At 39.9% G+C, this 24,555-nt stretch overlaps 3 non-coding genes across 3 annotated transcripts; 1 reads left to right on the plus strand and 2 right to left on the minus strand.

Annotated features, from left to right (window-relative positions):
- The first annotated feature begins 1,090 nt into the window (after positions 1-1,090).
- On the plus strand, positions 1,091-1,162 carry Trnah-gug. Its single transcript has one exon. It is a non-coding gene; the product is annotated as a tRNA-His (tRNA).
- A 6,657-nt stretch (positions 1,163-7,819) lies between these two features.
- Trnah-gug lies at positions 7,820-7,891 on the minus strand. Its single transcript has one exon. It is a non-coding gene; the product is annotated as a tRNA-His (tRNA).
- Positions 7,892-12,288: 4,397 nt separating this feature from the next.
- On the minus strand, positions 12,289-12,360 carry Trnah-gug. Its single transcript has one exon. It is a non-coding gene; the product is annotated as a tRNA-His (tRNA).
- Between the last annotated feature and the right edge of the window lie 12,195 nt (positions 12,361-24,555).

Raw genomic sequence — 24,555 nt, forward strand, 5'->3', positions numbered from 1 at the left:
TCTTTGATTCTTTTGGTGATCAATCATATTCTGGAACTCTTTGTTGATGAGCTCACCTTCCGCTGAAACTAATTTGCAATCATTCCAAGGAAATGAGTTAAAACTACTCGATTCCTCGACAGGAACACGGACATTACCGTTTGTCAACAATTGCTTGGAGATTTGTTTACAAACACGGTAGTGAAGTGTCAACTCGAGCTGGGCCACGGCTTGGGTTTACAATCAGCTAGAATTAAATTTTAAAAATGTAATTTCAATTTAATTAATATTTTGAATATATTTAGTAATTAAAATGTTATATTGTTACTAAATTCAGTTATTAAAGTGGTAAAAACAAAACAAATTATTTAATTTGTAGTTTTGACCGACTTATCAATTGTTGTGTTACTATAACTCCTAAAAGCATGTCCATAGGAAAGAGATGAATTTTTTTGGTGAAATTATCCTTTTTTTAATGGCCTATATGTTAACCCCGCCTGAGACGAATCCAAAGAACCAAATCTCATTGAAATCGGTGCAGCCGTTCTCGAGTTATAAGTGTTCTAACTAACACGATTTTCGACTTTCTTTTATATATATAGATATATATATATGCCATGAAGGCTTTTCCACTCAGGCGGGAGACATAAATGTATGTCTTCGGGAGTTCGTTTTTCCACTGGTCACTACGGTGCTCCGAGCGCGCCTAGCGTTACTTTTTCACCCTCCCGCAATTCGGGAGTGACCTTACACCATTGCGGAAGTGCCCGTTTCTAGTTATATGTGTTCCTTCATTTTTAGTGTTTTTTTGCTTACTTTAGTGCTATTTTTGGTGTAGTATATTTAGTGTATTTTCTTCAAACATTGATCTCATGAAGGTGATTATCTCTGAGTATGAGCTCGAGTCCACGGAAGAATGCTGAGAATATCTCTACAATAGTAGATAATCCAGCGAGGAAGGTGCCCCACCTGGAACCCCCTCCCCAGTTTCATGGTTACGCTTGTGAAAGGTTCGCTGCGGTCCGAAAGACTGACACGCCTTCCCTTTCACCAACTAGGCGCGGCTGGTTGACTCCCGCCGTAAGGCTGCTTCTCAGCAAGCCTCGCAATAGCCGTGATCGTATAGTGGTTAGTACTTTGCGTTGTGGCCGCAACAACCCAGGTTCGAATCCTGGTCACGGCAGTGTTTCAATCACTGAAACGGCATGAGGTGTATTTTTTTCATTTTCCATTTTTGCCTAACGTTGTTTTCCTATTTATAGGGTAGAAAGCTTCTTATAACTCACTTCCAAACTTTTTCCCGAGTGTTTTTGACGTGCATTCTGTTTCCCCTTTTGTAGTTTTTCCAATAAATATGCATTGTAATTTTATGACACTCGATCCTTATACACAGATACGTCAAAGTGGACGGCGGATATAGATGGTGGTCTTACTTATATTATGAGCTAAGTTTAATATCCCATTGGAAAATAAATGAAATTTCGAGAATGTTTATCAATTATTACGGTAGTGTTTTTATTACTGAAACGTCATGAAATGTTTTTTTTCATCTCCCATTTTTTCGGCTGGATATTTTCTCTTTGTGACAAATACGATTTTAGCTCGTTTTCAATATTTTCTGCTCTCCTTGTCAGGTATTTACAATTAATTTTCCTTCATTTCCAGTTGAAGCTGTTATAAAATATTGTTGTTTCCTTCATCAACATAAGAGTACCTACCTTTCTGTCATACCCGTTCAAACTCTCTTCTCCACAAGGTAATACCCAGGCAGTCAATAATTACGTGTTCTTTTTTATACCGTATATCCGTCCTAATAAATTCTCTCCTCACCGATATTGATTCCTTTTCTATGTCAATTTAAACAATATCAGCCATTATCTCATTTAAGTAATACAAAATAACCATTAAACATTACCAACAAACTTATCAAATACTAAGGGTATTACCACGTATCGGTTTATAGTTTTTTGTTTTATTTATAATGTAAATAAGAATGATCACAAGCTCTCCCGGCATATAGAATTGTGGAAGGTTACTCGGGAATTCCACCGGGTCAGGTTCTCCAACTCTATCACGACCGACGTTTCGATGAACGAGTTGTCCATCGTTATCAGGGCATCATCATCATGCCCTGATGACGATGGACAACTCGTTCATCGAAACGTCGGCCGAGATGGAGTTGGAGAACCTGACCCGGTGGTATTTCCGTGTAACCTTCCACGATATAATATAATTAGCTTATTTGTTTATTGTCTATTATAAGAAGTGCTCTTTGAATTGGAATCCTTGATTTATGCGTATCATTTTCTGTGTGAGTGCCAAGAGGTACAAGTGATTTTTTTCTAAATAGAGTTAGGTACAGATAAGGTAAAAAGAACAATTGAGATACAATAGATATTTAGTAGTGCATTTTATATTCCACTCGATGCTAGTACAGAACATGCTCACTCGTATCCCTTGGCCACCAAGTATTTGTGTATTTCTTCCATCAATTTCTGTGCTTAATTCAGTTTAGAAAAAAATTACTTGTACCCCTTGGCTTCTCACCCCTCAAATGAAATAAGAAAATAAAGGAAGTGTGTGGACGACCCTAGCAAAATTCTTGAAAATTATTTCCTCCATACTTTGCTGTGGATGCCAATGAAGTCGGAATATTCAAATGCCCGTGGACAGATGACCGTTTGAGCGGGTCTTGAAGACTGCCGACGCGGCCGTTCCACAAGTGCGCGTGGATAATAATGATGGAGGATTCCCCCCCTTACGGAATCCCCTTACCCACGCACGCAAATGGGCTCCGACGGCGAACATTAATATTACGGTGACGCATTGGGCTCTTTTTTTTTTGCCCTCCCCAAAAACAGATGCGGTGTCCCCTCCAAGCACTAAGCCCGTGACCTTTTTTATCCGTAGGCCTCCGATCGTGTTGTTGTCCCTGCCGGTCAGGAGTCACCCCACATTTTCACGCATGGCCAGTCCGCAACCCTTTCCACCCCTTAAGCCTCTTCGGATCTCTTCTCTTCGTGACCTGCATCGACGCCAAGCTAGTAATAATATCGTACAAGTACGCCAAACATATTTACGGAGGTGGTCCTAGCATATTACGAGTGGTAGGTACCGATTACTTCTTTCATTTAACATCTTTTGTTTCATTTCGTTTATTTGTCCGAAGATTTGAGATATACGTGGTGTATGTACCCATTTGAAACTTTTTACAAATATTTTTAATTTTTCACTTATCTCTGCACGGCGTTATCGACAAAAGCTAAAGATAATATGAAAATGAAGATTTAACACAATCTGTATTGTATATTTATATTATAAATGAAGTGTTGCGTAGGTTTAAAAAAAAACAATGACCAATATCTTATCGAACACTAAGCTTTCCGCCGAGGAAGTAAGCCTCTTAATAAAACAGTCACACACGCTCTAGCGTAAAAAATGTACGAACTATATGCACCAATAAAAATATTTGGAGACGAGGCAAAGATGAATATTCTCAGAGAATTGAGATCGACTACGGTCAGTAAAAGAGTGTAAAGGGAATAAAAGGGTAAAAAAATAATTGAGGCAGGCGGGATATAGTGGAAGGGCATACCGAGTTTTCAGGAACTTGATGGATAAATGAAATTTTCTCGGGATGTACACTGAGCAAATGGTTCATTACGACCTGCGCGTAATCCCTAGGTCCGTCTATTTTCTTGTCAGTAGGGTTAATAATTTAGGAAATTAGCCCTTTTAAAATGATGACGGGGAAATGGGTAAAACTCACACCAAGACAACCCATGACAAGAGTCTTCATTTTAGTCGTAACTGTGGACATCCCACATATGCCTGGCTGTTGTATCAATATATTGTCGTCGTAAAACTTTTCGTCGATTTTTAAGCACTTGGATATTTAAATTATCGCAAAAAGAAGATATTGAAATCTGAAGGTGGATAATGATTTCCGAAAATCGTTGTTGCGTATAATGTGATCCGAGATCGGATTGTCACCCCGCCGGCTTCAAACCTTGGATCCGAATGACGCCAATGGAAAACTAACCGTCTTAATTGACTGGCACTTCTTCCGTTTTACTAGTCATCAAATGAGAATTAGATTCTTACGACACACCTAGATCTGAAGTCTCACAATAGTCGTGATCGTATAGTGGTTAGTACTTTGCGTTGTGGCCGCAACAACCCAGGTTCGCATCCTGGTCACGGCAGTGTTTCATGCACTGAAACGGTATGAGGTAATTTTTTTCTCCTCTCATTTTTCTCGCCGGTTGTTTCCATTCCTTTAGGAAATAAACAATCGATTCCATCCTTTTTAGTATTTTTATGACTTTTACCATTTTTTAACCTTTCGTTAAATCCTTTTGCAGCTGTGGTAAAAAAATGCATATGAATTTTTATCGATAAACCTATATGCAAACCTCATTTTATACGAGAATAATTCGCGGTAGTCTTATTTGAATGCGGTCGAAGTTCGTAAATCTCTAAAGTGAAAACCTGCAATTCACACTAAAATGAAAAAGGCACATGCGAGTATTGTGAAAAAAGAAAATTATTATTATAAGTCGGAAAAAGAGACAAAGAAAACTCTTTTTCAATATTTTTTTCTCCTTCCATCTTTTGGTCGATTTCTTCCATTCATTTAGGAGATTTTAAACTACAATAAGACGTATAAGATGCCCTTACATCTTCCAAGGGAATTGAGTCAGAGTATGGTTGCAAAACAGCTGAATGGTATAGAACGGAATAGGCCTGTGCGGAAGTGTATTTATCAGGGAAGAGCATGGTGTTCAGATTGTCGTATAATTAATATGTTTTTGGACAGGTCACTTACAATTAACATAGTTTGTCAAACTGTATTAGTTAAGGGAATTCACCAAAGCATCTGAGAGAAATGTGTCTATATACTATCTTGTTATAAATGTCATCACTCAAAAAATCGTAATATTGGGCGACGCCATTGAGTAATTTGTAAGTAATGATTGCTTCATTCTAGCCCAAACGTTTCGATTCAGCTCAATCCTAGGGTATGTTAACAATTAACTTCGCTTATGACTTGCGTTGTTGGATAACCTTAGTTCTCAGCTAAGTTTTAGCATCCAGATAATAAGGCTGTGTTTTTCTATAATATTATCTCATTTTAAAATAATTAAATTCATTCCGCAATGGAAGCTGAATGACTTAGGATTAAAATGAAACATCGACAACATGAATAAATTAGAATGGGATATCGTTTATTTTTGCAATTTGACCAGGTTATAAACAAAACGGAAAACTTTAACTGTCTTTCTAATAGGCCTAACATATCGTTCTTGGACATCTTCGTATTAATATAGTAGAACTAAAAATATTATGCTCTTGTTCTATCCTGCTTCATTTAGTATATGTGGAAAATTCAGTTGATTTATTACTAATTACCCGCTATTAATCAGTTTAGATCAAGATTGTACGAAGACCTCAGAAAAGATGACGCTGAATAGGATCATTTCTCACGCATTGAATCTGGATTGTAATCTGTCCGATTAGACGTGATGGTATTAGGCGTAATTTTGTGAAAATCCATCATATTGAATACAATAAGAAATCGACCTAATTGAGTTTTAATGGCTTTCAATTATATCGAATCTAGTTAACACAGGTACACAGCTATTATTATAATTGCTCAAATAATAATAATAATTATGGGTCACCATAATATGCGTCAATGAAACCTTACCGAGTTGATTCAGTTTCGCTTTCATTTCTCGCCGATTGTGAATCCTGGATAATTTATTAATTACTGCAATTGATTTGAGATGCAAAGTCAAAAGTATATATGTGGTGCATGACGTTAATGTCCATATGGTTTCGCTTACGCGGATGGGCAGGTGCGATGGTAAAATTCAAAACTAAGGCATCGCAGTCGATGAAGTAGATCGGCCGTTGGGAGTGCGGACTAGAGGCACTCGCATCGTGGTGGGTACGGAACTTATAATTGTCCATCCTTACCGTTGGAACTCTGGGGGGGTACGGGTCCGGTTATTGTGCTCGACGAAGATTGATCCCTTGACCAATATCCACCGTGAGAATCCAGAGCTCCGAAGTCTCGGGTCAGAATCTGGAGCGAAATCGCCCCCCCGACCCAGGTGAGGTCACAAAAAGCAGGGGTCACCGCCACCCATGGACTTCACCCGATTCCTTCAACCCTTCCGGTGCGTCATTAGCGCAGCCGCCCGTTTTTTTCACCCTGCATAGTGCGCTGGCTTCCACCCCTGAACGCAGCTAGCCAGGGTCCATCCAGGGGGGACCACAAGGTCCGGCAGAAGGGACCCCCCGCTGGGCGAAAGGGCCATTCTCCCCAGATTACGATACCCCTCCCTCCCTCGGGATTCAAACAAGAGTGGACCCTGGTCTCTCGATATTCCCGAACCCTTTTTGCATCGAGTCCGAAACCCTTTCCTTCGCCAGTCTGGGACAGCTATTGAACCCGCCGTGCCCTGCACTTTTTTCCTCATAACCTTTCTTCATAAGCAAACCCTTTTGGCTATATTTTTCTCGTCCGTCAACCACTTACGTCCGTTTTTCTAAGAGCAATCATACCCCGGGTGGGATTTTAGGAACGGGGGTGACTAAGAAAGGGTGCCTCCTGCCGATTTCTTGGTTAAGAATCCGGGAATGGGAATAATCTGCCGTCAACCCACGTCGAATCCGATTTTGCCGCCATTCCGACGGTGGACAGGTTTTTTTTGCTAGGACGCAGATTCTGAGGTGGGTAACGGACTTGGCTGATGCGAGGAAAACGGAGGATAAGTCAGCGAATTAACCACCACTGGGGATACCTCGTGTGGCGTACAGTGTACGCATACGCGAAGCATGCGGGAAAGCCAACCGTAAACTGGGATTTGTAGAGTGATTTTTGAAGTTTTACATGTACTCTTTTGTAGCTTCTTAAAATTAATTACTCGAGGCAAAGGCGTTGATATTTTCGTCGTTAAATTAGTGGCAACTCCGTCAAAAAAGAAATTAAAGACATTAGCTTTATCTCGATTGTTGTTCATTCTATTCCCGCGTACGATTTTAAGTGAAGAGACTGTTTCACTATTTCGTTGTACCTCCTTTAGGGTTGTCGTGTAGATATTCGCCGAATATTTTTGTCTTGAGTTCATTAAATATCTAAGAGTTGCCTTTGTCTTTTTTTTCGGTAAAAAAATAATTGTCACGCGTTTCTCGTTTTTTCACAATCAAGACTCGCATGTGCCTTTTTCATTTTCGTGTGCATTGCATTCTTCGCTTTAGAGATTTACTGACTTATACCACATTCACACGAAAACTACCGCATATTATCCTCCTAAACAATGAGGCATATCTGTAAGGTTTATCGATAAATATTCGTATGCATTTTTTTAAATACTACGAAAGGATTAAACGAAAGTTGAAAAAATGGTAGAAACCATCACAAAAATGGAAAGATTATGAGAGAGAATCGATATGCAGGAATATTTCTCGGGTTTCCCGAAACCCGAGAAATATTCCTGCAGAGCATACGCCGGGAAAAACTCATATTCGAGAATCGATATGTTATCCCCAGCAGGAAGCAACCGAATAAAAAATGGAAGGAGGAAAAAAAAAATACCTCGTGCCGTTTCAGTGATTGAAAAACTACCGTGACCAAGATTCGAACCTATTGCGAGCCTTGATGAAGGCAGCTCTACGACAGGAGTGAACCAGACAGAATGCACGTCAAATTCATTCGGAAAAAAGTTAAAAAATGTTTCATAAGAACATTTCTCGCCTAAAATGAGAAAAACAACGTTAGACGAAGATGGAAAACGAAAAAAAATCACCTCGTGCCGTTTCAGTGAAACACTGCCGTGACCAGGATTCGAACCTGGGTTGTTGCGGCCACAACGCAAAGTACTAACCACTATACGATCACGGCTATTGCGAGGCTTGATAACGTTAGCTTTATCACAGGAGTCAACCAGCCGCGGCCAGTTGGTGAAAGGAAATTCCTCTTATCCACTCGGACAGCAGCGAACCTTTCACTAGTGCAACCATGAAACGGAGGGCGGGATTCCAGGCGAGGCACCTCCCTCAATGGATTATCTATTATTGTAGAGTTCTTCCGTGGACTCAAGCTCATGCTCAGAGATAATCATCTTAATGAGGTAATAGTTTGAGGAGAATACATTATTCGCAGATGTCTCCATGGCTTCCGGGTTTTACTGATTGTGAGTGGGATGTGTTATTGACGACTATTTTCCGGTATTCCAACCGGTCAAGCACCCGGTAAGGTTTTTTCATAGACTGTTAAGGCCGCTATACACGGTGAATGATCATGCGAATGCAATCATTCGCCGTTTATAACGGAGAAATTCGCGAATGAACAATCATGCGCATGATCATTCAGTGAGAATTAGAACATGCTCCATTTTGCTCGCATGATCCTGGGAATGAGGGCATGATCATTCACCGTGTGTCCGTGCATAGCGGCCTTTAAAGGGACTGATGGCGCCAGTTCCTTCACAATGGAAGATTATTTTTCAGTTTGTTTCTTTCGCGTGGGACCCTCTTTCACGAGCTAAAGAGATAGTAGCCATTCTCTCTGTTCATGTTTTTCAGCGTATTGATTATTCCTATCGCGTCCCAGAATACCCTGTGATAATTTAATCGGTAGAGTACTTAAATTAAAATTTCCTGGTGGGATTTATATCCATTTCCACGTTATCAGTTTAAATGGGCTAATCAATTAAATAGTAATCGATACCTTACGTGATGAAATGAAAAATAAAGTTAGTTCTGTTCCACACAGTATTTATTGAAAACTCTACTGGTTTCCACCGTTTAAGGTCATTAAAAAAGAGGAACGTGTTACATTATCAAGAAGTAATAAATTGTCTCTTGATAAAGACCTGAACTGGTCGAAACCGGTAAAGTTTTTAATAAATACTGTGTGGATATAACAAAGTTTATCTTTTGGTATGTCACCATTCCACGAAGTAAATTCGTGAACCATTGATTTGATTGCTAATGTGTTCAAAGCTAAACTGCTTTGATTACTAAAGGCTAGAATTTTTAAGATTGTGGAAGATTCAATATGTATTTGGCAGCTATTTTTGTTTATCTATATGTGCTGTCCCCTTTTGGATGTATCTGTAAGCGGTGTTTGTGGCGCCTCCATGCGGTGGCGTCAGTGCATTAAAAGGAGTTCAGTTTGTGGTGTAAAATCTGACGTGTGCAGTTGTCATTTCAAGCGTTCTTTAAGATTCCCTGAGATCGGCGTAGTATTCAAGAAGTTGATTTAATATAAGAGGTGTTAAATTCAACAAGAATCACACGATCATTTGTTTCGTCCCTCTTATTGCTAGTGATCATTCGAGCGATCGCTTTTCGGAACCGGAAAAGTGATCGCTCTAGTGATCATTTTTCTGAATCACACGGTCCCTCCCGCCGTCGCTTTTCGCATCATTTGCGATATCACAGCTCGTTGTAATAGGACCTGCATCACGAAAATATATAGCGTGTTTATGTTTATCTATGTCGTTCCCACAATTGTCAAACGTTGCACTGCAAGCGCTCCATACGGGCAAGCGTTCTGATCGGCTGAAATGGTGTTTTAATTGACGGTTTCAGCGACGGAAAAGGCGACCAGACGAATGATGTAAAAAGTGATGGGAATCCTCATCATTGGAGCGATCGCGAAAAATAATTGCGCGTGAAGATCATTCCATTACTCGTCACTTCCTTTTTTCCGTCGGTGACATCATCGCTGAAAATGTCTTTCACCCAATCAGAACGTACGGCCGCCAACTGCGACTGTAACGCCACGCTTGGATTTTTAATTGAACGACAGTTTTAAATACGGAAATTGATGGCATAAGCAATGGAAAAAGGGACGGTGGGAATGACCGTGTCATTCAGAAAATTATAGGTCGAGCGATCATTCTTTTGGTCCCTGAAAACCTATCGATGGAGCTATCATTCTGAGGGACGGGTTACCCTGGGTCCACCCCCTACCAAACGCCCTAGAGGTAGCTCGCATGGTATTGTGTGGATGTAGATGTGAAAATGACCGTGTGATAGAGGCTTTATAGATAGAATCAATGTCGACCACGTCTTCAATCGATTCGTACTCTCTTCGCTGCGTCTCGCAATCACTGACCACTCGTATGAGTCGAACATAACAGTCGACAGCTACAGTATTCAATTAGGACGTAAAAAAAACGAGGCTTTTATCAATTACAAATAAGGGTCTCAGTGAAGGACTCCTCTGGATGGACGGACTCGTTCGCGAGGAGGCTAATAATAGCCAGTTGAAGTGGGAAAGCAGACTGGGAGCGTGAGTTTATTTTTGGTGTCGAATGAAATTTCAAGGGGGGGAAGTGGACGATATAATCAGAGTACGAGTCAAGGGATGAAGTATTGGTATCAATCACTTAGAGTTAGGATGGGAATCTTTACAGGAGCGTAGATTGAAGTATAGGATTAACTTACTTAGGAAACTCGAAGAAGATATTTACTCAGACGGCGTGAATCATATCCTTCGTTCATCATCGTACTATAGTAAACGCGATCATGAGAATAAAATAAATGAAATAGACTGCAAAATAGAGAGATTTAAAATTTCATTCTTCCCTCGTACTATTAAGGATAGCAACGTTGTCTCAATTGATAGGATTAATGGCATCGCTCGCTAGGATCACTCATTGCATGTTTTTTCATAGCTCTAACCTTGCATGTTTTTGCTCTAAGAATTACTAACCATTGGCAATTTTTTTTGTGAATAAGCATGTATATTTTTCTAGTGTTTCTATGACCGTGTGGTGTGCATATGGCGGTCCTCTTGCATGCTGCATGTTGGTGATTTTTCACCCCCTGCCCCAAATACCCTAGAGGTGGCTCGCAGGGCATTATGTAGATGTAGATGTACAATATATGGGACCCTAAAAGTTTTGTGTAATTCGCATTTCGTGCGAGGTGTAGGTGAGAGGTCTATGTGTCAGGGAGTACAATTTAGTGAAATATCTGGTGCTATCCCGAAAAATATACTGAGTAAGGTTTTCTCGGGTTCCCGACGTGGTGAGATTCTCATCAGCATTTCGTGCAAGACTATTACGAAAGATAATCCTCAAGTCGGCCGTTAAAAGTATGGTCACCCACTGCGCATTTAAATGGGTTAAAAAAGTCGCCACTCGTGTCGCTGACGGACAAAATGATCCGAGTTTCACGGAGAAATAATGTACAAATTAGGGTGCTATCCGAAATTTATGTATACGATGATGTGATCTATGAAATTCATAACTTTTCAATGTTTTTCTTCGCAGTTACAAGTATCATAATGCAAAATATTGCAAAAAAAGTGGATCGCGCGCGCAATGCAAGTTTAATTCATGAATACATTGAATCCGCGTCGCGGATATTTTAGAAAACCGATTAAAATGCGACCGAAGCGGCAACATAAGTCAGTCTTTTATGGGATGGAATTGGGTCTACTCTATGCAGCCCGTTGGTTTCTTGGTTCGATGCGTTCCTTGTCATCACGGAGCACCTCGAAACGTAGGAAAAAATGGACAGTCTAACCCGGCTGGAAACCATAGAAATAATTAGTGATTATAATTTACCCTTTTGCGCAATTTGATGACTTTCCTTTGAGCTATTGTATATAAAAGATAGATAATAATAAAATCATAATAATTAATAGAGGTGATAAAATGCCGCGATCGAAAATCAAAATGATTGTTATCTTTTGAGGAGCAAGTTTAATTCATGAATATATTGATTAATATTCTTCTTTGTCTTTTCCATGTATACGAGTATAAAAAGTAACGTGAGATTTTTGCTAATTTGGTTAGTAGTGGTAGCGTAGAAAGATAGCTTGAACAAATAGAAATTAATCGTTGTGCGATAGACGCAGTCGTGCTACAACCATGATAAGCGAATTCGTGTTAAACGTGCGATACCATGCATTCTTAATGCGACGCTGCCGAAAATGATGAATGTCGAATGGATTTATTTTATGGATATTTATGGATGGATTGAATGGATAGAATCAGTTTTTTTTCATCTCCTAAAAGAACGGAAGCAGCCGCCCAAAAAGATGGAAGGAGAAAAAAGAGCACCTCGTGCCGTTTCAGTGCTAGAGACAGAGTATGCATTTTTTTTTACAAGAGCCTCTAAAGTGTCTGTAGAAAGTTTAAAAATCGCGAAAACAGTCTCAAAAAGTATAAAAAGTAGAAAGAATTCTATTATGTATCTCCTAAAAGAATGGAAGCAACCGGCGAGAAAAATGAGAGGAGAAAAAAAAATCACCTCATGCCGTTTCAGTGATTGAAACACTGCCGTGACCAGGATTCGAACCTGGGTTGTTGCGGCCACAACGCAAAGTACTAACCACTATACGATCACGGCTATTGCGAGGCTTGAAGAGGTTGTTTCACAAAAAGAAAATTTGCCCTCCCCGGCTTGTGAAAGGGAAAGAACGCTAGTCACAGTGGCGGATACAGCTGGAGGGCGCAGGGGGCGCGCGCCCCCCTTGAGGGGCCGCCCGTATTGCTACACCATGCAGTACCACAATTTTAACTTTTTTATATCGTAATATGGCATTGTTTTGTATTTTTACGTAATAACTTTAGTTAAAACCTTCTTACACTCTGAATATGACTTGATTAGTTTTATTGCGATAAAATTAAAGGTAACTCAAGGTATCTTTTGCGCCCCCCCTCCCCCCTTGAGTTTTTTCTGTATCCGCTTCTGGCTACTCAATGGTAAGGGCTGTTTGGGACGGTTGGACGGGTTGTAAAAGGCAAGGAAAATGCCGATTTGGATGCGAATGAGACATCTGATAAGACCTCTTTGTGGCCTAAACTGAAATTCAAGCGAGCCAAAGCATTCCGAATGAAAATTTATTAAAGAGTGAGAATGGAGATTTCCACTACGTACGTTCTATATTTTCGGTCACTACAGCACCGGTTGTCTTCACCTTCTTAACCGACGGAGTAGTGACCGATTACTAAGGCATTATTAAGGTGCGGATAAAAATAATTTATTTTAAATATTTCACGCTTAATTGCAGGACAAATTCACGATCAATTCGAATGCGAATCTTCAGAGACCCATAAATTTCGAAAGAATATGGCCAATTCAATATCCATATGTGAGCCTATATGGGATCGTAGGCTTTCACAGTGGACTAGTTGCAAGAATTATTACCTAGTTGTGGACGAGTGCTTCGATTCGAGAGATTTCCACCAGTTGAGCTGATCTATTGAGCCGACGCACAGTGGGTAGAATCAAAATGAGCTGGCAGAAACCTCAAAAACGATTTTCTGGGCCATGAAGTTGAAACATCGCGTACATATTTCCAAATAAACTGCACATAATTTGCCAGGTTATTTATTTCCTGCGCCCTCACGTTAACGATATATTTTAAGTCAAAGTTGAACAAATTTAGCGAAAAACGACCAACATCGATTTTTTCTCTAACTTTATCCTCGTGCATTGGTTTCATGAATGGTTTTATTGACAAAAATGTTATACCATCTCAATTAAAACTTCTAAAACTTCTTTTTTTATCTGAAGGGTTTTCAATTATTTGTTTCTTCATTAACCATAGATATATTACAAAATAGCGGGTCCTATTTCCTGCCAATTTTTTACGTGAACCTAGAGAAAAATTAGATACTTACGCTAATTGACTTATACCACGTCGTTCTATGAAGCTTCTATATTGCGAATCTAAAGTGAAATCCTGCACCAACTTGCAACCCCCAATTTCGCGGGAGGGACGCGGCAAGCGTGTGGATGCCAAATGGCCATATTCACATTTATATCTGGATAATAGATGAAGAAGCTATGGAATATAATCACCAGAAATTGAAATTAATAAATATTGCTACGAATGGCTCTTATTATACAATCGCTGGGCACTGCAAGGGGTACACTGAAATACTTCTTTCTTTGAGTGGATTCCATATACTACTACGGAGAATGGACTTACATCGTGTGCTCAAAGTTGGGAAACGGACTCTTTTATTAACAGACATTCTCTCTTTCTAGTTGAGAGCCGTCATTATTCCATGGCCCCCCTTTTTCCAGCCTCCCAACAATGTAGGTCGCTTTGTTTCAATGGCTAACTCTGCCATCGTCCTCTGGGCGTTGAGAGTTATTCTCGAGTTATCTACCGCGTCACGTTTTCCATACTCTGAAAAATAGCGGTGCCAATCATTAGGGGTAACCATATTGTGATATCCATGACTGTGGAAAATCTGAATCAGCCGAGATTTCAAGAAGAACTTATCAATAGGGTACTTTCCTTCATCAAAGAAAACGAAATGCATTGATTGCTATTCGTTACCCACCATTAGGGTTTTCATAATATACAAATTATTTGGTTTTAGAAATACTTGTTTAGACGAACGGCAATGGTTAATTTTAACCTCATTTGAAAAAGGCCAGATTGGCTCCCATGCCATTCCACTCCACGTGACGTCACAGGGACTTAGTTTCTACACGAGAGGATACGAGTTTTACATCGTCTAAGATTACCAATGCATGCATGAGTCACAGAGCTCAGGGAAACATCTCTTAATAATCACTTATTAAAATTGTCTGTGGTCGGAAAGGTTCATTCGTTTGATAAGGTATTAATAATCCATATTTAAGCCAAGCGCTACCTGCTAGCAGGGTACTCTGCTACCTCCTAGCAGCCTGCGTCGTATCAGCGCTCAAGCCTCGCCTCAAGGTCACCTCACAGGGCGGCAGCGGGAACCAGAACGACGTCACACGGACTTTTCCCGTCATTCCTACTTACCCGTCGCGTTTTCGCGCGCTTGAAATTTTTCACTTTTCGTTTAATCGCGAAAAATAGATATCTACATTCAAAAATCTAATAGCGTGAAATGCGTACTCCAGGAGTAATAATCTTTCGATTTAGGCAATAAAAAAATAATATGAAACCACTCTATTTGTGAGCTGCTTTCAAAGGAGACTTTTTACCTCGTATTTATTGTTGCTGTTGGTGTCAATATTTTAAGGAGAACACCTCATGTTTATTTTCCTAGTATTTCATACAGCATGTTTATCATGTTCCCACTAAATAGGTAGATTGCCGTCATAAGTAGTTGGGAAGGATTACCTTTATTATGCGTAACATTTTTATGATCTTGTGGTGTTCATGTGGGAATTCTCTTGCATGCGGCATGCTTTATATTGATAACCCCCTCCCGACCACCCTAGAGGTGGCTCGAAGAGTATTATTTAGATGTTGATGAATATAAAATCATGTCAAAGTAAAGTAGCAAACATCGCAGTTATTTATTTTTTCAACAAAACAATTAGATATTTTTTTAACTCAAAAGTCAGCACAAATTCCAAGAAATACTGTTGGACGGTGTTCGCTCACTCGGAAAAGAGAGCATGCCGTTAATGAGATTTTTTTTAATCGTTAAAAAAATGAGGGATTTCGCATTTGTTATGACTCGGAAAGTCTTCAGAATACCCGGAAGCAATTCAGTCATAAAATGACGTAAAAAGTTATGTCCATTGAACTTCCTGCACACGTCGGTCACGCCTTATGATTAGAATCGCTATGCTTGAGACTGATGACGTGAGCAAGGCAAAGGACAATCTCAGCGCGATCATAAAAGTAGATTGAAAAATAGACTAAACCTTTTAGATAAATTCAAAAGCAGTGCCTTTTCTGACGAAGTTAACCATATCTTACTGACGCCAACATACTACGGAAGATCAGATCATTTAAATAAAATAAGAGAGATAGATTGTAGAACAGACAGATTCAGAATGTCATTTTTTCCACGATGGATAAGAGATAATAACGGCAGCGATAGAACTCATAAATAGATTGCATGACTTGTGGTGTAGCCAACTAACCTCTGGAAAACTTAATGCATGTTTCTTAATTTTATTATTATTTCTAACAGCATATAGTAGTATAATTTGTTGGTATGCGTGACGTTTTTTGTACTGTGTGGTGTGCATGTTGGAGTCCAATTGCATGCTGCATGCTGGTGATTGATCACCCCCTGCCAAACACCCTAGAGGTGGCTCGCAGGGTATTATGTTGATGTAGATAAAAGACCGCGCGACCGTATTCTAGACGACAACAATTGCTACAGTAGAAAGAGGGAAAAAGGCTTGCGTCAGAATATTTTATTCTAATGTTTAAATATATCAAGTTTACATATGAATTGACATTTTTTATCTCTTTCCTTTCATACTAAAAGTAAAAAAATAATAAATTTGCATTTTCATCGTGAAATATTGTTTAGAAAATCCTAGTTCCCATTCGCCGACAAGACCTGTAGATTGGTAAAAATAAGAGAATGAGTATCTCTTTCCCAACTTCTATCTACATGTTCTACATCTCTTGAAAAACCTTCCCCTTTTCTCTAAGCCACGTTTAGAATGATGAAGAATGATTAAAATGCACCTAGAAGTTATGATACGGGATGTATGGCATTATATTTCTTCTTGCAATTCATCTTAAATCTTGATCGGCAGCAATTTTTGTTTGACTCACTAAAAATTTCATTTATGCGTGCCAGTACCAATAATCATCTCAGTATTACTTTTTTGATCGAGAAATATATGTGATCTGTTTAAAAATTTATGTTAGGTATCTACTATCATCTACCGGTTTCAATCTAAAAGAGTCAATTTTATGTAGCAACTAAAACAAAATACGTCGTTAACGAATACATTTAAACCTTACTTGTAGTGTAGCCTACTAACCTATGTAAAACTTACTGCATGTTTCTGAATTTCTATTCTATATTCTATTTCTAACAGCATATAGTAGTATAGTTTGCTATTATACAGGACGTTTCTTGGACGGTGTGGTGTGCATGTGGGAGTCCAAATGCATGCTGCATGCTGGTGATTGATCACCCCCTGCCAAACACCCTAGAGGTGGCTCGCAGGGTAATTTGTAGATGTAGATGTAGATGTAGAAACCGGAGGAAGTTAAGGATTTCCTATGTTTCACGTATGTTTGCATGTGTGCGTGAAAATCACGAAGTTATTCTTTCATTTAAAACGTATCGCTATAAGAGTCTATCCAATAAGTGTGGTGCCATTCATACTCTTTGTAATACATTATAGAGGCTCGTCGAGAATTTTCGAATCGTCAGTTGATAAAATGCATTCATATTCATTTGTATTTTTTGAAGATCCGAGACATAGTGTCTCTTGGAAAATTTACTTAATATCAAAGGAAAAAGATCAGCAGGCTCCTTACAAATGATGAATGAATAACTACAGCTTACTAATGCAACATTGAAAGCATTATCACGGACAGAGCCACCAGTTAGTAACGTATGAATACAAATGACCTGATCATTAAAGTATTCAACCGCTTAAGATAGTTTTACATGAAGCATTCGAAGATTATCCCGGCTTGTCTCCCTTTAATACTTTCCCCTTCAGTTCACAATAAGGCCCCTTTCATTCTATTTATTGATCATACTCTCTGCCAGCCTACCAAGAATCCTTCACTCTAGTTCGGTTTTATTACAAAAAATACAAAAATACTGCCATAATAGCATTTGTTGGAATCTTCATGGAAATGACACGTACAAAATATAGACTCAGGGTATATTTGGTAGAATATTTCAATCATGGTGACTATATGAGAACATAATAACCTTTTTAATAGTCCACACTTTATTCAATATTAAACTAACCTAGGTTTTATGGAGTAACCATAATCTCAAGGTTCTCAATACGTTAAGATGTACGGTTTACTCATTGAAACTTAGGACGGTGTTAGTTTGATTCACTCAATCAGTGATTCAACCTGAAGGTTGCTTTCGATATGTGACAGTAGATCTCACCACGAACTGAGCCAGAGGCATGCGGACTTCACTCATTCAGGGTTGTGTTTCCAGTTTTTTCCCTGGACAAAACTGCTTTGCCACAGGTTTTGCGTGTAAAATGAGCAGCAACTGCGACATTGACATTCGTAACTTAAAAAGTAACGAGATAAATTTAACGTAAAAAAATTTATTACAACGATGTAGCACATGCCATGAAAATGTAGTGTTCCGTAAGCAGAACTGACACACAATCGTCGGGCCATGATTACATTGTATACAAACCTCCAAGATCTGAGAAATATTAACAAATCCTGCACCCTGCCTTTGGCTTTGCTTCCTCCGCATAGTTTTTGAAAAGAAGTTTATAAATTAATATACATTCACAAACTCAGTGAATCAACTTGCAGACTGGTAACGTTAGGTGAGGGTAGAGCTCACCCCCGACTGAGCCACGGGCGAGAAAACTTCACAAATTCAGGGTAGGAGGGCCTTTTCCTTCGTCCAGGCCACCGAGCACTTCAATGATTTTGAATGAGGGTGACGGAAGGCTTCACTCGGGATTCGAATCGGGGGCCCCTCGATCACCAGCCAAGTCTTCTATCCCCCATGGCTACTGAACTCCCCTAATGGAACAACACGTTATAATAAATTATAATTATTAATGTATTATACCTGTTGAGGTGGGATTGCATGGAGCATTTGTGCATTACTCCGGCCATCTGCTCTCCCATAGACGTTTCCAAGGAAGTATTCTGGCAGTCTCCACTCACATAATGAATAGGGTAGTTTTCTTCATCAAGGAAAACGATTCGTTACCCACCATTATTGTATTTATGATTTAAAAATTATTTGGTTTAAGACATCGCAGTTTAGGCGAATGGCAATGGTCAATTTTAACCGCATTTGAAAAAGGCCAGATTGGCGCCCATGCGATGCCACTCCACGTGACGTCACAGGAACCCAGTTTCTATACGAGTAGATAGGAGTTTTACATCGTCTGAGATTACCAATGCATGCATGAGGCACAGAACTCGGGGAAACATGTCTTAATAATCACCTATTAAAACTGGCCATGGTCGGAAAGTTTCCTTCGTTTGATAGGGTTTTATTAATCCTTATTTAAGCCAAGGGCTACCTGCTAGCAGCCTGAAACGTAGCAGGGCTCGTAGCCTCGCACCAAGGTGGCCTCACACAGCGGCAGCCGGAACCAGAATGACGTCACATGGGCTTTCCCCAGCATTAACACTTAACCGTCTCGTAGTAGTAGTAGTATTTTGTTTTTGGGGTGCCTCGACAACTAAGGTCCTTTGCACCACTGACAAACTATAAAATCAAAATTTTAAAAGCCACATAAAAAACATTTAAACATTCATAAAAGTTTTGAAATAAAACGGGTAGTCAGATTATAAAAAGGTTGGAATTTAAACACTGTTAATTAGCCCGGTCTCCATTAAAAACTTTATCACTCGGCTGACACTATCAGGGTCGTCTCCTAGAATGTGCCCTAGGTCTCCTCCGATGTTCAGCCGATGGCGCACAGTACGGTATTTCTCACACTCTGTCAGGAGATGTCTCACAGTAATGGGAGAGTCGCAAACATCACATAGGGGTGGAATTCTTTCTTCAGTGAAGAGGTACGAGTGGGTGAGAGCGCAGTGCCCAATTCTCAATCGTGCAATTGCGACCTCCTCCCTGCGATTCCTCCTGACAGACGTGGGCCACGCTGAGATTACCGGCTTGATTGTGCGTAGTCTATTCCCAGTCAGAGAGCGCCAGGTCTCTTTCCACTTTTCTAGGGCTACCTTTTTCATGGTCGCCTTCAAATCCTCGTATGGTACCAGCACAGAGGCAGCAACGTCGTCCTCGCTGGCTCCCTTCGTTGCCGAGTCGGCCCTCTTATTTCCAGCAATACCCACATGTCCAGGAACCCACAGAAAACGGATTTTCACTCTTTTCCGATCAAGGGAAAGTAGTTTAGTTTGAATTTCCTGGACGATCGGGTGACAGGGAGAAAAACTGGAAATGGCCTGCAGGGCGTTCATGGAGTCGCTGCAGACCATAAAGGACGCCGTCTCGTTTACGCGCGCTTTAAAATTTTCACTTTTCATTTAATAGCGAAAAATAGATCTTCATTTAAAAATCTAAAAGCGTGAAATACGTACTCCAGGAGTAATAATCTTTCGATTTAGGCAATAAAAAATAGGAAACCACCCTACTCAATTCAATTCACAATAATGCCTATCCCCTTTAATTCTATATGACAATCCTATTCTATATCTTCCCCTTCCTCGCTTGCTTAATATTCTTCCCACCGGCAAAACTCCCTCCGTACAAAACTCCCTCCTCGGTCTTCACCGTATCTCATCTAAAATGCTTCTCTCCTCGCCTACTACGTTGAGCACAACATTTAGCGTCATTCATCCTCCTATCCGTTCACTTCACTTTCTCCATCCTCCTCCATATCCACATCTCGTGCGCTTCCAGACTCTTCTCATCTTCTTCATATCTTTTCATCATCTTTCTTCTTCAACGTCCATGTTTAAGCACTTTGAAGCGATTTACTCCAAATCAGACTCTTCAATTCATTGTCAATAGCGGATCGTTTGTGTCCGAAAGCTTATCAGCATAAGTTTGATTATCATTAGAGTATTATACCAATTTATTAAGGTAGGTTTCCATGGAGTACTTAAGAAGCATTCTGGGAGCCTCCTCTTCCTACGAGCACTTCCCTCTTCAATTCACTATAGGGCCTACTCCCTTTCATGGAAGCGTGGAAAATTACGAAATTTTGCGTATTCTTCGGTGCGATCTAGATAGATAAATCCTTCGTCTCTCCGAGGAACTTCCACAGTCTCAGCATGGGAGCCGTACTTGAGAGTCCAAGAGAAATAATTGCCCATTGACGGTTGAAAGAGAGCGCGCGGGGATGCCAGATGGTGAGGTCGGGATCCCAATCCGCCCGTGCAACCCTTTAGTCACGCAGCGCGATCGTTAAAATTCTCCGTGGGTTTAAGGATGACAGTTACGGCCCTCCCCGGCAGGGTCCCGGATTCGGTCCCAGAGCATAACTCATGCTTTTTTCCCTTGCGCGCACGGAGGACATAAAATTAATCCTCAAGAGCCAATGTCTACTCAATTAGCCATGGTGGGAATGGGATCTTGCCCCGAAAAGATTTAAGACTATTACTAAGATCCTTGGTGAGAAGGCATCTCAGAGGTAAAAAAAAAATCATATCGTCAGTAATGCAACCGCGGAAGTGAGGTTATTCTGCTCTGAGACGGTAATCAACATTTTCAAGCAATGGTTCATTTGTACTTCGGAATAAACAATAAATACTGCATTAAATTTAGTGCTTCGAAGAAAGCAAATCCCTATAGCCTCAATAAGACAAAAAAATGTTTTTTTTTACCGTTTTTTATCCCATACTTTGTTATTGATCAGCATATAAAGCTTTTGGTATCGTTCCTTAAATTCTATGCATTCAGGTTCAAGCTTAATTCAATTAAAAGCATTGTAATTGATCTGCAGCTCAAAATTTTTGCATTATTTCTTTCTGTTAATGTATTCAAATCCAAGCTTATTTTTTAAAAAGTAAAAGGAAAATCATCAAATATAATATAATATGTGCTAGCTGGGATACGATATATAGGAATTCTTTGTTTCATTGAACTACATACATACCTGGTTTGAAAGTGGAATATTATGCTGTAAATTGAACGAATTCAAAATTGAGAAATGAGAGTTTGCTGAAACGGTCTTTGTATACGTCGTTGCGGTTAAAAGATAATTATATTTCTGCCTACTACCACTGCGTTTTTATCTGTATCCAACAACGGTTAATTCTAGTGTAATGTTGGAAATGCAAACAGTGAAGAAGTCGAAAGAGGATTTGGTTTCACTTGAGAAAAAAATAAATAAATTGCCCAATGTGTTCAAAATATTGGACATTTTATAAGGGTATTTTTTCGTTGTATTGAGAAAAAAATGTCAAAAGTAAAAATTCAATGGTGAAATTTGCTAGTTTTGTATTCTATCCACCATAAATGTGATTGATATAATGTTGAACTGCGATAACAATCAAAATGCATGGCGTGAAAGTAAATAAGGGATAATTGGAGTTCTGGGTTGATGTGGTGGCTCTTGTGTTGGCCTCCTACCCAGTGGGCCCGGGTTCAAATGCCAGCGATGGCCGAGATTTTTCAGTGACTCGATCCCTGCTTGGGTGCTTTGTGAGGGGCAATTCAAGTACAGCGCTTCGTCAGTCGGATGGGACGTTAATCCGTGGCTCTTTCCGTTGATAGTAGGCTGATTCCGACGCCGCGCCGGGATGAAATTACCTTGGTGAAAATGGAGACTCTCGCCCGGATTGAAACCCGTGAAAACCTTTTCTAATCGATATAGTGGTCATTCAGTCTGCCATGTGCTCGCTTTACTTTTACGTAATTTGCCCTTAGTCTTCACACACGTTTCATCTACAGCATTCTGGGCATCCAGAGAACGTAAGTTTCGGTTGGACTGCGAAATAGTTGCGCTGTAGTGGGGCAAAATGATTTCATTTTTTATATGAACGCCATTCAGTCTGCTGATATTGTAACGGAACGTTCATGGTGTTGTTTAAGAGACATAAGTATAAAGTTTTGTTCCCGCCAAGCACAGTTGCCATCATTCGTTGGAACAGTTAGAAGCGTGCGTTTGCCGTTGAGGCCCAATTTTCTCAGTGGGAAATTTTGAGCAATTTTTGAGAAGCGATTTGGAGTGGCCTTTCGACTTGGTGACTTTTTATCTACGGGGATTTTTAAATCCTGTGTTTTATGAACCGTCCGAGGACCCTGCAAGCTTTTCGCACCAATATCCACGAACAAATTGCCAGCATAACGCCTTTTTTGCTGGCAAGAGTAATGACAAATGCCAGAAATCGGTTTTTTTTCGTGCATGGAGAACGGGGGACGTAACTTACCTGATTTGATCTTTCAAAACTGTTTAAAGAGAATTTTAGATATGCACCTACATTACCAAAAACTAGTTGAAATTTTCTAATTCATTAAATGGGTTTTATTAGGGAAAAATGATAAAGATACAACGTTGTTTGTTCCACAGAAGTTTTAATAACCGACCCAGGTTTCGACAATACATTATGTCATTTTCAAAGGTTAAAGGGTTTTATTAAGTTTTGAAAAAGAAGGAAGTTATGTAGCCTCACCTTGCATATTCCTCTGAAGCTCAAGTCGGCCTCGTTGCTCTTATGGATTTAAACTTTTTTATTTCTATCGTGGTGAATTCTGTGGACAACAATAGACATCGTGATAACTGTAGGGAGCTATCAGGAAAAATAGACTGAAAAAATAAACGTCTCGGATTCCCCCTCGAAATCCTTCGAGTCGACAACCTCCGAGTTCCTTCGCTTCCACTTTCGTTTCGTTTTCGGTGAAAGGCTCGTCCCATTCACCCTTTTTCTGCGGCAATAGTAGCTCCACGTATCTACTGACACCCCGCGCTGTTCCGGCCCATTTGGCGGCATTAGGCGCGGTGGCGAATTCGGGCTGCTCCTCCGATAGCGAAAGTGAAATTTCACCAATTAGAGCTTGCGGTAGAATTCCGGGACCAATAGCCTGATTCCAATGCTGGGAAGACGATGGAGTAGTCGTATACGAACTATAGAATAGGGTGGTTTCCCATTATTTTTTTTTTGCTTAATTCGAAAGATTATTACTCCTGGAGTACGCATCTCACGCTTTTAGATTTTTAAATGACGATATCTATTTTTCGCGATTAAATAAAAAGGGAAAATATTCAAGCGCGCGAAAACGCGACGGCTAAGTATGAATGCTGGGAAACCTCTGTGTGATGTCGTTCTGGTTCCCGCTGCCGCAAAGTGAGGTGACCTTGGGGTGAGGACATGTGCGCCACTAGGCGCAGGCTGCTGATGCCGGCTGCTAGCAGGTAGCAGACTATCCTGTTAGCAGGTAGCGCTTGGCTTAAATAAGGATTATTAATACCCTATCAAACGAAGGAAACTTCCCGACCATAGGCAACTTTAATAGGTGATCATTAAGAAATTTTCCCCTGAGCTCTGTCCCTCATGCATGCATTTGTAATCTAAGACGATGTAAAACGCCTGACTACTCGTATAGAATCTAGGTCCCGGTGACGTCACGTAGAGTGGCATCGCATGGGCGCCAATCTGTCCTTTTTCAAATGAGATTAAAATTGACCATTACTATTCGCCTAAACTGAGATTTCTTAAAACAAATACTTTCTACATAATGAATACACTAATTATGGGTAACGAATCGCAATCAATGCCTTTCGTTTTCTTTGATGAAGGAAACTATCCTATTGATTTTCAATGATTTCGTCGAAAACTTGGGTAATTTTGCGCCACTCAAGTCATTATTCAAATTTAACGATAATCATTTCATCCGCTAATGTATATTGAAAGGGTGCAAGGCTGTTTAAATAATTAGGCTATAATTTATTTGAAAAAGTTTATTTCCTTTAAAAATGAAATTACTTGGGAAGAAATTAGCCGGCTTCTGAGGGGATGGTCGCGGGTTGTAGTCCCGCCAGGGTAAGTTGACCCTATCCAGGACAGGGGTATTCATTAGATTCCTCAGCTGCAAAGGTTTTAAAATGTGCTATTTTCGGGCTGGCGAACTTAAATTTAGATAAATTAAATAAAGAATACTTACTCAAAAATATCTTTTTCTCCTCTTTATGCAAGGAGAAATATTTTGAATCGGGCAGTTGACTGTAACTATCTCTTAAGCTTTA

The sequence above is a fragment of the Ischnura elegans genome, chromosome 6 (genome assembly GCF_921293095.1).
Source record: "Ischnura elegans chromosome 6, ioIscEleg1.1, whole genome shotgun sequence".
In the NCBI taxonomy this organism is placed as follows: domain Eukaryota; kingdom Metazoa; phylum Arthropoda; class Insecta; order Odonata; family Coenagrionidae; genus Ischnura; species Ischnura elegans.